Here is a 16,516-nt window from a genome sequence, read left to right on the forward strand (position 1 = left end):
CAGCGCCATTAATCAGCTGCTTTATCACAAACCACAGGTCAAGACCGATGCCAGTCTTACTTTTAATAACTGATTGAATCTCTGAATTACATTAATAATCACTTACTGTAGAAATATGAAATCAGGTACTGGATTTATTCATTAATCGGTTGTAAATTAGCACTTTTTGCTAACAATTTAATGAAGCATTGAAAGCAATCAAGTACAGCTTCAATTGGGAATTGGCTAAAATTACTGTAATACCAATGCTATCTCTTGGTAAAATGTATTTTACGAGGTGGCTAATTTGTATTAATTTGTACGATCACATTCGTACATTTTTCTTTACGATTTTCCTTGACCCCTGTGACGTTGGGGTTAGGGGTGTGGTTTTGTTATCGTTTTTTATGATAATCCTAAGTTTTTGTCTGACTAACTTTGTACAAATTCATACGAATTAGACAACTTGTAAAATATGTAAGAATTCTCGTGAGATCAGGCTGGTAATACACATATGCAGAGGTCATGACAAATTGCACTAGACCAACTGATTTGTTTTGTTTTTATACACCAAACTGATGGTTCAGTGTTCAGGAGGGTTTTGAGCTTCATCTGACTTAACATTCTGCCATCGTTTAAAAAAAAGTTTCCAGCCAGTGCCAGCATTTTTTACGATTTTTTTTTAAGTTTAAAGCCTTACAGAAATTGTTATTCTTTAAATATATAAACATACAATATATCAAATAAAAGAACAGACCCTCTGCTTTCAAACAATGTTTCATCCTACCTTCAAATTTTGAGCAAAAAGCTGAGATAATTGCATTTTTGTGAAGGATTTTTGATATATATCAGATTCAGAGCGATGATCAAAACATACACGGAGTTCTTAGGAGTTGCTTCTGGGTTTAATAAGTTGGGTAAGAGTGCCATCTGGAGGATAATAGCGGAAATACAGATTGCCGGAAAAACTTGTCATTGGCAAGGAAGCACTTTCTCTTAATTGACCAATTAAGGACTTAATTTTTCATGTGTTACGCACCATCCGCTCCAGTAAGAATCGGAAGTGGCACTCGTATGGGAGTCAGATCATTCTGTTTGGCTGTTCGGCCAACTAGTGTGCAGGAAGAAAAACAGAAGTGACGAAGCAAGCAAACGACAAAGTGAAGAGGGAACGCACAGAATGCTCATCTAATTTTTTGCATCTCTCATTCTAATACGTGAACATTTTAAAAGACATGGCTCATAAGACATTATAGATATATCACAAATCTGTCTGTGGTAAGCGATATTTCTGTGTAACTTTGAACCGCCAGGGGGCGACGCGAGCAATCAAATTAAAAAACAAACACAAAGAAGAGAATAGAAGAAGTCGTCCGCTGGAACAACCCTGGTGCTTGTAACATCAGAGCTTGATATATAAATATGAGAACATGAATGAAACAACAATATCTTAAATATGTCTTCATTAAACATTATCATTTCATTAACGTTTTTACTAAACAAACAGTACAGACATCTTAAGGGTTGTATTTTATTCCTTGTCCAGTGGTTCATTAAATACAAATATAAGCCAAACATTCTGAATCATGTAAAAGAATTCGTGTTTTAAACTGCAAAGTTTCCATACTTTACTTCCAGAGTGTCAGATAAATATATACATTGTTTTGCTTGGATTGATCAAAGAGATACGTCACAGGCTTGCCTGTTCGGACAGAATCACCTCGAGTTCGATCATTTTCGGATGTGGAGCCACACGCACAGTTACAAAAAATGCCGTGCATGCACCCAACGCGCACGACTGCCCACTTCCCGTTGACGTCATTTTTGCCGCGCAAAATGTCAGGGCAACTTTGAACCCAGACACAGCCAGCACACGGCAATGTGAGCCGACTGCTCACGACTGCTCACGACTACGTTGTTGCCATCGTTTTAGTGTGTCCCTATCAGTGTTGGGGAAAGTTACTTTTAAAAGTAATGAATTACAATAATAAGTTACTCCCCAAAAAAGTAACTCATTGTGTTACTTAGTTACTTTTCATGGAAAGTACTTGCATTACTTTTAAGTTACTTTTGCATTACTTTTTCTTACTTGTCTGAGGCTTGATCTCTTTTCAGGTGTTTTTTATGACAGAGAAGTTCTGCTTTCAAAAATTAAAAGTTTCCATCGCAAAAATTTCAAGCTCTGGCCAGCCATCTCCGTTTCAAACTGTTGCGCTCAGGTGCCCACACATAGAGTGCAATATCCTATGTGACTATGTTCAGTGCATTCGGTATACATTTTTTCTCGAATTAATTAAACTGAAAAGTAACTCAAATATTAATGTATACATTTATAAAGGAATTTTTTACTTTACTCGTTACTTTAGAAAAGTAATATTATTATGTAATGCACGTTACTTGTAATGCATTACCCCCAACACTGGTCCCTATCTTTAAAGACATACACAAGACAAACCCATGGTTGCAAACAGCAAATGACTCCGGGCCGGATCCGCACCGGATCCATGCCGAAGTCAGCAGTTCTGGTGTGGATCCGGTCCGGAGTCATCTGCTGTCTGTACCACCCAATCAGTTAAATTACCCCGATTTTTTATATTTGATATTATTCATTTTAAAATGATGGTTATATTCAGCAACCTCCACACATATTGACATACTTAGTAAATGAAATCATGCTGGAATAACATGATTCATCAGGATTTACAAAACAAACAGCCTTTTTAAGTTACACATGAATCATTACTGTTAACTCACCCTGAGGGCCATCAATAGTGAAACAAACATGACAATGTACAAGCCAACAGACAGCCCTCTTCAAACAACCAGTTCAAATTGCCCGCCAACGCATCGATTTCCGATTTCACAAAAGAAAAACCAACACAATGAAGACGCCACGCGCGGTAAGACAGCGAGTGTAATCTTGCACACTGTCAGTTTGCCCACACAAAGAGTGAAGAGAGGAAAAGAGAGATGAGATGACTCTACAGTTAGTGACAGATTTCAAGTCCTCCAGCATATGTGACAACCGCCTGCGTGGTGTTTTCAAACCAAACTGATATGATCTTATTGTCTATTTGCCATTCTTTCTAATTGTGAAATACTTTCTGTTTTGTCCGCAGCATTTGAAATGAAGTGCCTGAGGCCAGCTGTACATGATGTTTGAATGGAGAGGGTGAATTGTATGGATTGTGGATCAACTCAAGGGTAGTGATTAGAGCTTTGAGACTTGAGAGCATCACATGCTCTTTGAACTCATCCATCCAGACGTTAAAACGTTTATATAAACTGATGTAGGAGAGGCAAGGGCATGGAGAAGTTTACACAAGAACTATAAGGTTTTAAGAAAAAAATCTAATTACACAATTGAGTGTTTTCTCTAGCTGTGGTTTTATATTATATATATATTGGGTTCAAGCATTAAATTTTCACCATAGCTGTTGGGTGAACAATTAAACTTACTGAATACATGTTAAAGGAATAGCTCAGCAAAAATGTACTCACACTTGCTAGGTGTATTTTACTTTTTTCTTTCACCCAAACACAAATGGAGTTATATAATAACCCGTCTCTTTTCAGCTTTATAATGGCATTATCCAGTTTTAAAGCTCCAAAAAGCACATTCACCCATTAAGAACTAATCCATACAGCTATTAACTCACTCCCACCAGCATTTTTTTCAGTTTTTAAGTTACCAGCCAGCACCAGCATTTTTATATGATTTTCACCTAAGTTAGTGTTTCATAAATTTGGTTAGTGCGCCACTTAGTGGATTATAGCAGAATATGGATTGCCCTAAAAACTTGTCATTGGCAGGGAAGCGTTTTCTCTTAATTGACGAGATAACTTGATTGATTGATAGGTAAGGTTGTGAATTGCAACAAACCTCAATTTTGAAACACAATGAGAAGCTACGGTAGCAGTCATAGGACAAACATGTCGTCGACTGAGACAACGTAGTGGCTAAACGCTCTCTATACAACAGTTTGTGCATTTAGGGCTACTGTAGAAACATGACGACGATGTTTTGGAATAGTGTTTTTTTTTTTTTTTACAAAACGCTTATCTATGAGCTTCATTATTTTTATAAATTCATGTGCCCTCATAATCTTAAATCAAAAAGCAAATCCCCTCCCCACCTCAAAACAATCTTTCTTTACTTCCGCTCATATGGTATGGCAGGTGGGTGGGGCCCGGGAAAAGATTGCAGCGATTAGGGAATAGCAACACGACCCAATTTTTAATGGTCCAATCAGTTCTTGATGGACAAATTCCAGTCAAACCCTAACTTTTTTTCATTTCAGAAGCCGCATCACTCGGATATACATCACCACGTGGAAAATAAGACATCGCTACTTCTGTTTCATGGTGACTTTAATTAGTTGTTAATGGATGGATGGATGCACTTTTTGTAGCTTAAAAATGGTGCACTATCCAGTGTCATTATAAAGTTAAAAGAGGCTAGGATATTATTTAACATTACTCGAACTGTGCTGGCAGCAAGAAAAAGTCGAATACACCTAGGATGGCTTGAGAGGGAATAAAATATGCACTATTTTCATTTTGGGGTGAACTATTCCTATAAAGAGGACATATCATAAAAATCCATGTTTAAGTGCTAAAATTGGGTCCCCAGTGCTTCTATCAACCTAGAAAATGTGAAAAAGATCAAGCCAGTAACTTAGTTTTGGTAATCTATTCTCTGCAAGTGTGTCAAAAAAGGTCATTGAAATCTGTCTTCCCTTGTGATGTCAAAAGGGGATAATACCGCCCCTTAATATGCACTATCCAACCACGGCACTGCCATTTAATGCAGAGATCAGCTCATTTGCATGTTAAATGACACACCCAAAATGGCACATTTTTGCCCTAACCTACAAAGTGGAAATTTTAACATGCTATAATAAATGATCTATATGATATTTTGAGCTAAAACTTAGTACTCTGGAACACCAAATATTTATTTGACATCTTACAAAAGTCTTATGAGATGTCCCCTTTAAAAAATAGCATATATTCCAGTTTCAGATTAAAGCTTAAACTGTGCCAGGGCTATTTTTCGTAACTTTAAAGGAAAGGGTGTTTTAAAATCTTGTAACCGTTTAGTATTTAACATGGTGGTCTTTTAGCTATAAAGAAATAAAGTCATAGATCTTGAATGGCATAAATGTATATGAATTATGAATTAATTCGTTATTATGAATTAAATTTTGGGGGTTAACTGCTCTTTTAATAGTATAATAGTTTGATCTGCTATAAAAATATCTTTCACCTAATTCCTATTATTGAATTGTTTCTGAATAGTATTAATGTGGGTAAAATCACGGTAGAAAGGTGGTAAACGTGCAAACTTTCAATTATGAATATTGATGAACCTTAATAACATAAAGAACCACAATAATAGCTATAACCAAAGCTTGACAATATAGAGATCTGCTGAGGTCTGTCACGCATTGAACTTGATTCTGAGCATGAACACATGGACTCCTGCAGTCACAGATTTGTTCCTGGTCACACTGGCCTGTATGTCCTATTGTACCCCCGTTCTCACCGCTGAGAAATAAGGACCTGGGGTCAAAGGGGAAACAAGTCTTCTTGTTCCACAGCTGACCCTCTTCACCTCTCACACATGGGTTCCTTTAGACAGCTCACAAACACAGCAAACACTCTGTGGTCTGTGTTTGCTCAACTGTAGTGTAATGACTGCACTAATCATCTAATTAGGTGAGGAAACACCACTCCTATGGTCGAAACCTCACCACCGATCGGGCAACTGGTGGCAGGCTTTCCAGCTGACAGGTACCTCACGTGACCCCAGTCGAGCGGCCCTGGGGGCGGAGAGCCCTTGGACGCCCATCATATGGGAGGGAAAAGGGGGGAGGAATAGGAAAGAGAGGAGGGGGAGGCGATAAAACTAATAGAGACCCCCAGTCGGTTTATACCCTCGGGGCAGCTTCTTTGATCATCTCACCCACTCACTATATGATCTGGTATGCCATTTGGGGTCTCTGGCCAGTTTTGTTGTTCGGCCACAGATCAAGATTTCTGTTGTAATTTATTCACCCTCGCGTATCTAATCTGCATGTTTTTTTTCCGTGGAACACAAGTGAGAATTTCTAAAGAAAGTTAACAGTGTTTTATTCCTTAAAATGAAAGGGAACTGAGGCTGTCAATCACTAATTTTCTGGATAATATCTACATTTTGCATGGATGAAAGAAAGTCACGCAGGCTTGGAATAACGGGTGAATACATAATGAGAGAATTTTCATTTTTGGGTAAACTGTCTGTTTAAGTCAAAATGTACAATCTCTCATGAGCGAAAGGTTCTTTGGGAAACCAGAAATGGTTCTTTTATGGCACTTTTTGCATCTTTATTTTCAAGTATGTGGAGATCAATTTGGACTTTTCTATAAAGAACAAAACCAATGCAAACCTGGTTGTTTAAACATTCGGCACAGGTGCGCTACAGAAGTTGCTGGAGTAAAAATCTTTCATACATCACAGCACATCACCCACCAATAAAACAGGTTTGATGCAATCATTTCAGCTCCCCTGAAATTCTTTTATTTAGCTTTGGATGATGCTCACCTCATATAACACGAGCCTCATCATCCATGTATACTGATATACAGCAAAACAACACGGCTCCATTCTTCTTATCCTGGGGACGAGATAACACACACACACACAGTTTATTTAAGGTGTTATGCAAATTTTCACTTTAGGGTGAATTGCATTTTCACCACCATGCAAATCTATACTCTAAAGTTTCTGCATGCGCAGATGTTACTCTTGCGTGCAACTTTTAACGGTTGTATATTATTATATAAGAAAATGTTTAGTCAGTGCTAAAGCATTTCTGAAGTTTCAGTCTACTGACAGATGGGAAGAGAATATCAGTTTCATCTTTTCTCTTGGTGAAGAGGATTAGGAAAGAATGAGAACAGGAGGCCGAGAGATTAAAGACTCGAGCCGTACAGAGCAAGAAAATGAGCAGCCGGTAGAGAAGAGCATGCCACAACACAGATTCATTCACATTTTGGCTACTAAAATGTGACCCATTTTGTTAAAAACCAGCTAAAGTCATTTTTTGTCATTTACTGTTTTTATCATTCTACATAATGTAAAGAACATTGTGTGAAAATATAACTTTGATATATTTAATATTGACTGAGTAAGATCATTGATTGATATTTTGATGCTCCTGATCTCATCATTAGATTATAGATTACACCAACAGGTCACAAATGATGATTAAAATCCTGTGCAATGTAAACAAAGGTTCAACTCTTTGTATTTCTTCACTGTAATGACAATACAGGTCAAGGCAACGCAACACTGTAAAAATTAGCTGTGGTTATGCAGCTGTTTGCCAGTTACTGTATAGATTTAAATTTATGTTTTTACTGACAACAGTTTGTTCAAAGTTACGTAAACATTACACATTAAAAAGTCTTTGTCTTTACAGAATAAAACTATAAAATAACATAACAGCCGCATGCAAATCATTCTAGGAACCAGAAATCCTAATCAACCCTTTTCTGTTTTTTCCCTCTTTAGATTTTGGTTCCCAGAATGCTTAGCATTGTCATTTTATTCTGTAAAGACTAGTGTTGTAGTCAAGACCACCTAAACCGAGACCAAGTCATGACCAAGACCTAGACTGGCCGAGACCGAGACAAGACCAAGGGCTCTATCTTACAACTGGCGCAATGCAACGCAATGCGCGACGCAAGTGTCTTTTGCTAGTTTCCACCCTGCGGAATTATAATTTTCACGTATAGCGCCACGTTGTTTAAATAGCAAATGCATTTGCGCCCCCTTTTGCGCCCATGGGCGTTCTGGTCTGAAAACGAGGTGTGTTCAGGCGCATTGTTGGCGTGTTGCTATTTTGAGGCAACTAAAATAGACTACGCCATTGACCAACAAAAACCTGGTCTAAAGTCTAAAGTCAATGGCGCAATATGTTTTTTGTTATTTAAAGAGCGCATTAGTAATATGCGTCTAAACGGGACGACAACGCGGGTTTGCTTAACACATGAATAAGCAGCAGCACAACAAGCCTTTTAAATATGAAAGATTAAAGGATTGAATGTAAAAGATTATTATTGAGTCTCTTGGACATAAATGAGGACGATTATGAGACGTTAGAAAGCACAAAGAGCTGCTTCACCTGCAGCCTGGTAAGTAAATAAATGCTTTGATTTAAACAAATAAATCTGTTTTTAAATGTTTTTTTTAAAATGCTACCTCACGGATTTATTGTACATGATGACTCTGTACCTGTGGATATGGTGAGATGAGAAACATTTTTAAGTAATGCTTAAAAAAACTGACGCTATCCAAGTGCTGAACCGTGCTGAGAGCCATTTGTAAATTCTTTATCTCCTGTTAGTTACAAATAAAGTATTTTTACAGTACAAACCTTTTCTTACATACTTGTAAATTATTTTTTGATGATATTGGATAGCCATACATTTAAAGCAATTAATAGCCTGCTTTTTTACTTCCATGACTAAAAGAAAACGGGTTTTAAAGGTTTTAATGAAAAAATAACATTTTCAATACAAGTGAAAAACAACACAATTATTTAATATTAATCTTAAACTGGGGATCTTCTTCCTCCGCTTAGTTTTTCAGTTTACAAAGTCCGTCATCTAAATAGGGATTAACATAGCGCCAGCGCAACTGGCTTTTAAAGGGGATGAGAGCTGAGACTCTCATTAGTTTATTGCAAGTTACGGCCAAAATACTCCCATTAATCATTAAAAAAATTGGACCAACCCCTTTCGACCATGTGTTTCGCGCACAAACAATTTTTCCCGTCGTTAAATTTGCAAAAGTGGATTCGGACACACCCGTTTAGACGTTGCGCTGTGCACTTTAGACAATGCGCTTAGATCGTTAAAATTGGGCCCCATGACTTTAAAGGGTCGAGACAGAGTCAAGAGCAAGACCAAGACAAGCCGAGACCAAGTCAAGACCAAGACCATTGCAAGTCACTGCATTTACCATTTATTCTGAACTGTCTTTTCATGGTTTGCCATCCACTTAACACAATGCAGGTGTTTTTAGTTATAAAATTAGAAAAACTATTAAATTTGATATTTTTGCTCTAAAAACTAGACTCATTTTCTTGGGTCGTTTTGCTCATCAAGAAAAAGCATCTTCATTTAAGAATTTTTAGATATTTTTACTGAAAACAAGACAAAAATACTAAGAATTTTTTTGCAGTGTGCCATCAGTTGTGGTCTTGACCGGTCTTGAAATAAAATTCAGAGTCCTCTTTGTCTGAGACCGAGACGAGACCAAGACCTTTAAAAAGTGGTCCCGGTCTCAAGAACTACAACACTAGTAAAGACAAAGACTTGTTAATGTTTAATGCTCATTTAACTTTGTACAAACTGTTGCCAGTACATAACATACATTTAAATCTACAGTAAGTTACTGGAAAACAGCTGCCAGTAATACTGTCATTTCTACAGACATTTTACCGTGAAGGCAGGTTTATTTGTGTAGTACACAGGGGTAATTCAAAGTGCTTTACATATAAATGAGAAAACAATCTAAGAGAAAAAAAAGAAAAAAATCACACTAAAAAACAAAGATACATGCGAATAAAAAATCAATTAAAAGAAAATAAATGTGATTTTGATAAAAACAATAATAAAATGTCAACATTGCAGTTTGCTGTGTGCTCCTGTGGAGAATTCATGTTATTTATTTATCAACTCTGATTGATAGTTAGTCATTAATTCATTTCATGACACTTTGTTATAATATCCCTCAGTGCACCAAGTTAAGTGACATCATGTAACTTCATGTGAACCCCAGGTAAACTTAATTGTTTAAGTATACTAAACCAACTCCACTGAACATTTTAAGTTAACCATATACAAGTTTTTGGGAGAACCATTACTCAATTGAATTAATGGAAAGAGTTTACGCAGTCAACTTATTAGGGTTTTCAATAAACCTGATCTCACAGGAATTGGCTAAGCCAGAGTTAATTAATTTTTTTAAAAAACAGCATGAAGTTAAAACAACTTGGTTTTGCAAGTCATTTTAACCTACTATTTTAAGTTTTGATTTGTAATAAGTTGACATAACTTGTAGAAAACAAGTTAAAGTTGTTTAACTTAAATTGTTAAGTTAAATTAACATAAAATATATCATCATTTTTAAACTGTATGAATTAGCCACCTTGTAAAATGCGTACAAATTGCCGCATGAGATTTAACTGAGATTGATATTATTATTTTTTATTAAATGTTGCATCAAGGTCTGTACATAAAACCGTAACAATTTGGTAAGGTTAAAAAGTCACCACTGTAATATACACTCACCTAAAGGATTATTAGGACCCCCTTCTTAATTTCTCATGAATGCAATTATCTAAACAACCAATCACATGGCAGTTGCTTTAATGCATTTAGGGGTGTGGTCCTGGTCAAGACAATCTCCTGAACTCCAAACTGAATGTCTGAATGGGAAAGAAAGTTGATTTAAGCAATTTAGAACGTGGCATGGTTGTTGGTGCCAGACGGGCCGGTCTGAATTGTTCACAATCTGCTCAGTTACTGGAATTTTCACGCACAACCATTTCTAGGGTTTACAAAGAATGGTGTGAAAAGGGAAAAACATCCAGTATGCGTCAGTCCTGTGTGAGAAAATGCCTTGTTGATGGTAGAGGTCAGAGGAGAATGAACCAACTGATTCAAGCTGATAGAAGAACAACTTTGACTGAAATAACCACTCGTTACAACCGAGGTATGCAGCAAAGCATTTGTGAAGCCACAACACGCACAACCTTGAGGAGGATGGGCTACAGCAGAAGACCCCACCGGGTACCACTCATCTCCACTACAAATAGGAAAAAAGGCTACAATTTGCACAAGCTCACCAGAATTGGACATTTGAAGACTGGAAAAATGTTGCCTGGTCTGATGAGTCTCGATTTCTGTTGAGACATTCAGAAGAATTTGGCGTAAACAGAAAGGGAATATGGATCCATCATGCCTTGTTACCACTGTGCAGGCTGTTGGTGGTGGTGTAATAGTGTGGGGAATGTTTTCTTGGCACATTTTAGGCCCCTTAGTGCTAACTGTGTATTGTTTAAATGCGACAGCCTACCTGAGTATTGTTTCTGACCATGTCCATCCCTTTATGACCACCATGTACTCATCCTCTGATGGCTACTTCCAGCAAGATAATGCACCATTTCACAAAGCTCGAATCATTTCAAATTGGTTTCTTGAACATGACAATGAGTTCACTGTACTAAAATGGCCCCCACAGTCACCAGATCTCAACCCAATAGAGCATCTTTGGGATGCGGGGGAACGGGAGCTTCGTGCCCTGGATGTGCATCCCACAAATCTCCATTAATTGCAAGATGCTATCCTTTCAATATGGGCCAACATTTCTAAAGAATGCTTTCAGCACCTTGTTGAATCAATGCTACGTAGAATTAAGGCAGTTCCGAATGCAAACGGGGGTCAAACACAGTATTAGTATGGTGTTCCTAATAATCCTTTAGGTGAGTGTATATAAAAAATATACTGTAGCTATATAAAAAATATATTTGCTGTATAAACCATATATTTATCGAAACCAAATCTCTCCTGTAACAATGACAAGGTTTCTAGGCCTGACTGTGGGCGTTTAAACAGCCAGCAGATCCACTTGTTAGGGGTTTGTGTTGATAATGTTAGTGCGGTGTCCATCTGCGGCTGCCCTCTGGAATGCCCTACTGATTGTGAGAATGTGTAACGATGCACTGCCATTTATTATACATCAACTCTATCACTTATTCATCTACCCTGTCTGTCTGCAAACACTTCACCAGCCTCTGATCGACACCGGCCTAACCCGCGTGTGTACGTTTGCGTGTGAGAAAAAGAGCGAGCAAATTCTTCTTGTTATCCACGCTGACATTTGTTAAATATCTGTTGCATTGTTTGGGCTCTGATGGTTCAATAAGTTGTCAGCATCCCCTTCAACGGATATTTGTATTCGGCGAGATCACAGTGAGACTGTAAGTTAGTGATGTGAATTATTTAGGACTAAACGATAGTCACTTTTTGTTTACTGCTTTATTTAAATAGTAATGCCTGTGCAGTGTGCGCATGCTTGGACACTTGTGTTGGAGAAGACATTTTATTTACCAGGTAGATGTGTTTCATGAATCTGATAATGCTGATACAGCACTGAGATGCTTTACTGCTTTGTATCACGCCAACAAATGCATTGTTAGCTTTATTAACAAAAACTACAGTGAGAAGAAACTATAGTAACTTTCTTTATGCCACATGTGTTTGGTGTGTTTGTTTAATCTTATGGTTATCTTTTCCCATATCTGAGCATTATAGGAGAAACTGAACAGTAAAGGTAAACTCACACGGACACACGAATAAACGGAGAGCCTCTCTGGTCCAACTGCTTCTGTCAGTGCTTTCCTCTTAATGGTCTCTGAAGTGCTGATATCTACAATAACAAACATTTTAATGTACCAGTGAGTGAAGGGGCTTGAACATCAACGTGCATGTAACACAAATCAAGAATATTGAGTTTTTGAGAGAGATAGATACCAATGATAGGAGATAGTGACCATTAGCAAGGAAAGTGTTAGATATGTGTGCTAGATGTATATATATATATACAGGTGTACAGTAATGCTGGGAAACTTTTGATATAGAACATAATTTATCTGTCACCTCTTGGCTATAAACTGAAATTGTGGCTTTGTTTAAAAAGGGATAGTTCACTTTAAAATGAAAATTCTTTCATCATTTACTCATTCTCATGTTGTTCTGAACCTGTATGAGTTTCTGTGTTGATATTTTAATAAATGATGGTATTCACACAGTTGATGGTACCCATCGACTTCTATAGTATTTCTTTTTCCTACCATTTACAATAAAGTAAAAAGTTCTTTAAAACCATTTCAAATACAGTATTTAGTTATCTGTGAAATGCATTATGGGATATAGAGCGAGCACATGGCGAGCGTCACATTAGCCTCTGGCAGCTCTGCTAAGTGCAGAAGGCTTTTCCTCTGTTTTCTCTCTTTACCTTGCTCATCATTAAAAATTAACAACTCCATTCCCAGCTAATTGTTAGCAACAAGACAGAGTGTGCTGCCTAGCGGAATTAAATTAACCCATTAGCCCGTGTCTCCATTAGTTCAAGATATACCTACAGTACAGTAGTAGGTGCACAAGTCTGGGTATTCCTTTCTTTCTTTTGCAAAAATAAACATTACTTTAACATATTGGTCTCAAAACATTTTAAACACACTGGCTCGTAATCATAGGGGAACCATTTTAAGTCACATAATATATGTAGAACCCTGTATGGTTCTTCATAAGTGCTATATAGCACTAAAAATGGTTCCCCTATGATTACGAGTTTTTAGTGCTATTTAGCACCAATTTTTTAGAGTATAGCTGTGTTTACTCATTCATTCCTTCACTATTTCCTATACAGTAAATGACATTTGAATCCACTATATGGGGAACAAGTAAATGAACACGACTGTTGGACACAGATATATGCGGTATAGCCTACCATGCATCAGAGAGGACTGTTGTAAATATTTTCGTCATAGACATAAGGCTTTACCTTATATTAATACTTATTTGGATAGGTTTTATGGATTGTACATGTTTGGGTCCAAAAATGTTTGGTTATTTTCAACAAAGTGTTAGGTCAAAATGGCAAACCTAAACCAATAGGTTGTTATTTCACCTATGCTGGGTTGCTTTTATCCATTGTTGGGTCAACTGTAAATATTTCCTGGGTTAATTTATCGGCTGGGTTGGTCTCTTTTTGACTCAACACGGGATTGAAAATTGATAATTTTCTTCTTGTCGCATTTATAATGTCGCATTTAGCTTATTCATTGATAATCATGTAAAGATAAACAACTGCCTGTTATGTTTATTTACTGTTATGTTTATTTATTATATTTTGAAAACCACTAATCACATTTAAAGATGCATTATGTAACTTTTCAAAGGATCTCTGACAGAAATGCAATATAACACATTCATACCTATATAATTAGTAGTGTATAAAGACCTTACAAAATGCATTGTATTATACCTTAGAATGAGACTTTTTTATTAGACATACGCCGCTGATCTCCTTACATGAAAGTTGTTGCCATGTTTCTATTGTAGCCCTAAACAGACAAACTTTTCAATTTAATTAAATTTTATTTATATAGCGCTTTTCACAATTGTTGAATTGCTCTTTTTGTTGAATTGCAGCTTTATAAAAACAAGACTAAGCACAAAAAATCTGTGGACAACAAAAGTAGCAAAGTAGGCTAAGATTAAAACTGAACTAGTGAGCGGAGTATTAATGTAACTTATAATTATATATAACGTTTAGAAAATTCTAAGTTAAGCTAATGTCAGCTGACTCCCAAAGGGTTAAAACATTTTCTAGGAGAAAAACGCTGTGGGAAAAAAGTCCTAAATGGAAAAATAAAACACTTGAGCGAGGCCCAGACTTAGCTGATCCTATAGAAAATATACAATATATTAAATAATATATATAATAGAATTTTATGGGAATTAAAAAAAAATTAAGTTAAAGGAAACATTTGGTTGTCACTGGGCAGACTTAAGCATTCAAGTAGCAAAAAATACAATATATTAAATACGATACTATAAAATTTAATAAGAATTTAAAAATTTAAAAATTAAAGGGAGGTGGTCACTGGGTCTCTGGTCGTCTTGGCATCACGAAGATGGGAGGTCAGTAGAGGAATCACGTCGTTCACTTAAGCCTGGAGCATAGTACGGTTTTTACGTGTAGGCACGCATACCCGCACGGTCGGCGTTCGATACATGCACATTGCGACAAAATGCAATGAAACTCCTGGGCTACATAGTACATTCCCCTGTATGCACATGCACTATCTACAATGTACACTGGGTTTCAAAAATCTGGTGTTGCATGTATAGCACACACGCACTCTTCTGATGATGAAAATTGTTATACGCGCACTGTGCACGGACAAAAAAATACCATACTTCGGCCTTTAGGTTTTGGACACCACAAACAACAGCTAACACTCTTTAAAGTGCACTAAACACGAGATAGGCAGTGGTTTTGGACAATGTTAGGATATGCAGACCTGAAAATTTGTAGCAGTGTGTCAAATAAAAGCGCATTAAAATTTTTACCAGTATATAAAACACTAATTCCACTAAATCTCTCTTTTCATATGAATTCATATCAAGAAGTGACCAATGCTGTAAAAATGTCAAGAAACCAAAAGAAAAATGCACTTTACACAGGAAGGCATTTATTAATAACGTTAATGCTATTTAAAGGTTGACTGAATCTACTTTAGGTAGTTTTGATTAAGAGCCACATCAACCAAAATGTAACAACTGCACATTCACATAGCAAACTCAGTGTGACCTTGAAAATCACTGTTGACACTTTCCATCATGTTCAGTCAGATACATAAACTGGTAAACTGGGTAAACTGGGTCACATCAGAACCCCCGATGTGCCCCACAGCTGGGAATTCAGTGATCTTATTCAATTCCAGCTTAGGTTTATCAACAGTGATTATTAAATGAGAGAGCACGCCGCCGTGTCGACGCAACTCCCCAGATATCCACACACAGAAGAAAGAGCGAAAGCAGTGACAGAAGAAGAGCATAAATCTGTGGTTTGGTGCATCAGAGTCTTTGATAGATCAGCACAATCGCTCAGGAAACAGATCTATGTCAGGCCAGCTAAGCTGAACGATTATATATTGACAGGAAGAAATGCTCTACTTAATCCCCACTTTAGCCTGCCTGATGGAAGGACCCTCGCGATGGTCTCTAGTGACCAGAAGAAAAGACTGAGAGACGAGCATCAGATGATGAGGTCGAAATGGGCCAAACAGAGTCAGCTGCTTTTCTGCCACGCTGTCAGTCAGTCACTTCACGTGGAGCATTTTATGTAGCTTATAAGAGGAAACGTACAGCCTTCCAAGACACCATAATGTCATGTCCAGTGATTTAAAACTAATAAAAGCAAGCAAATATACAGTAGCTACAATGCTCATTCATAATTTCTTAGGAATAAAAAAATTACTTATTAAAAAAATGGATGGGTTTAAAAAAAATAAATGAAGAGTTTCCTTGCAAAACGAGATAAATCCATTTTTAACATTTTTGTCAAACGTGTTTATTATTATGTTATCATGTTATTATTTTGTTTTATGGTGCTACTTAGCTGTATTTTTTTACGTTATGAAGGTTTAAATCAAAACAAACCAACTGCAGTTGAATTGATATTAATAATTGGAATGCACAACCAAAAAACGAGATTTCTGAAAAATTAAAAAAACGGAGATATCTCGTTTTGCAACGAAACTCTTCAAATGTACTTTTAATCAGCATCAGAGCCTGAAATTAACACGCGCCATTTTTTGCAATTGGCGGGTAACACTGTTAATCTACCAGCTACATGTGGATGTGCGAGTAAGTATTAAACTGTTGGTGAGAGGGTTTAAGGGCACTCAGT

General features: G+C 36.9%; 1 long non-coding RNA gene across 1 annotated transcript in view; it reads right to left on the reverse strand.

Annotated features, from left to right (window-relative positions):
- The window catches only part of LOC129424204 (uncharacterized), a 136,672-nt gene that overhangs the window by 23,691 nt on the left and 96,465 nt on the right, over positions 1-16,516 (reverse strand). The window contains exons 4-5 of the long non-coding RNA XR_008637993.2: positions 12,378-12,463; positions 6,566-6,638 (exon numbers count right to left, since the gene is read on the reverse strand). This is a non-coding gene — a long non-coding RNA (uncharacterized lncRNA). The remainder of the gene's footprint in view (positions 1-6,565; positions 6,639-12,377; positions 12,464-16,516) is intronic.

The sequence above is a fragment of the Misgurnus anguillicaudatus genome, chromosome 9 (genome assembly GCF_027580225.2).
Source record: "Misgurnus anguillicaudatus chromosome 9, ASM2758022v2, whole genome shotgun sequence".
Lineage (NCBI taxonomy): Eukaryota > Metazoa > Chordata > Actinopteri > Cypriniformes > Cobitidae > Misgurnus > Misgurnus anguillicaudatus.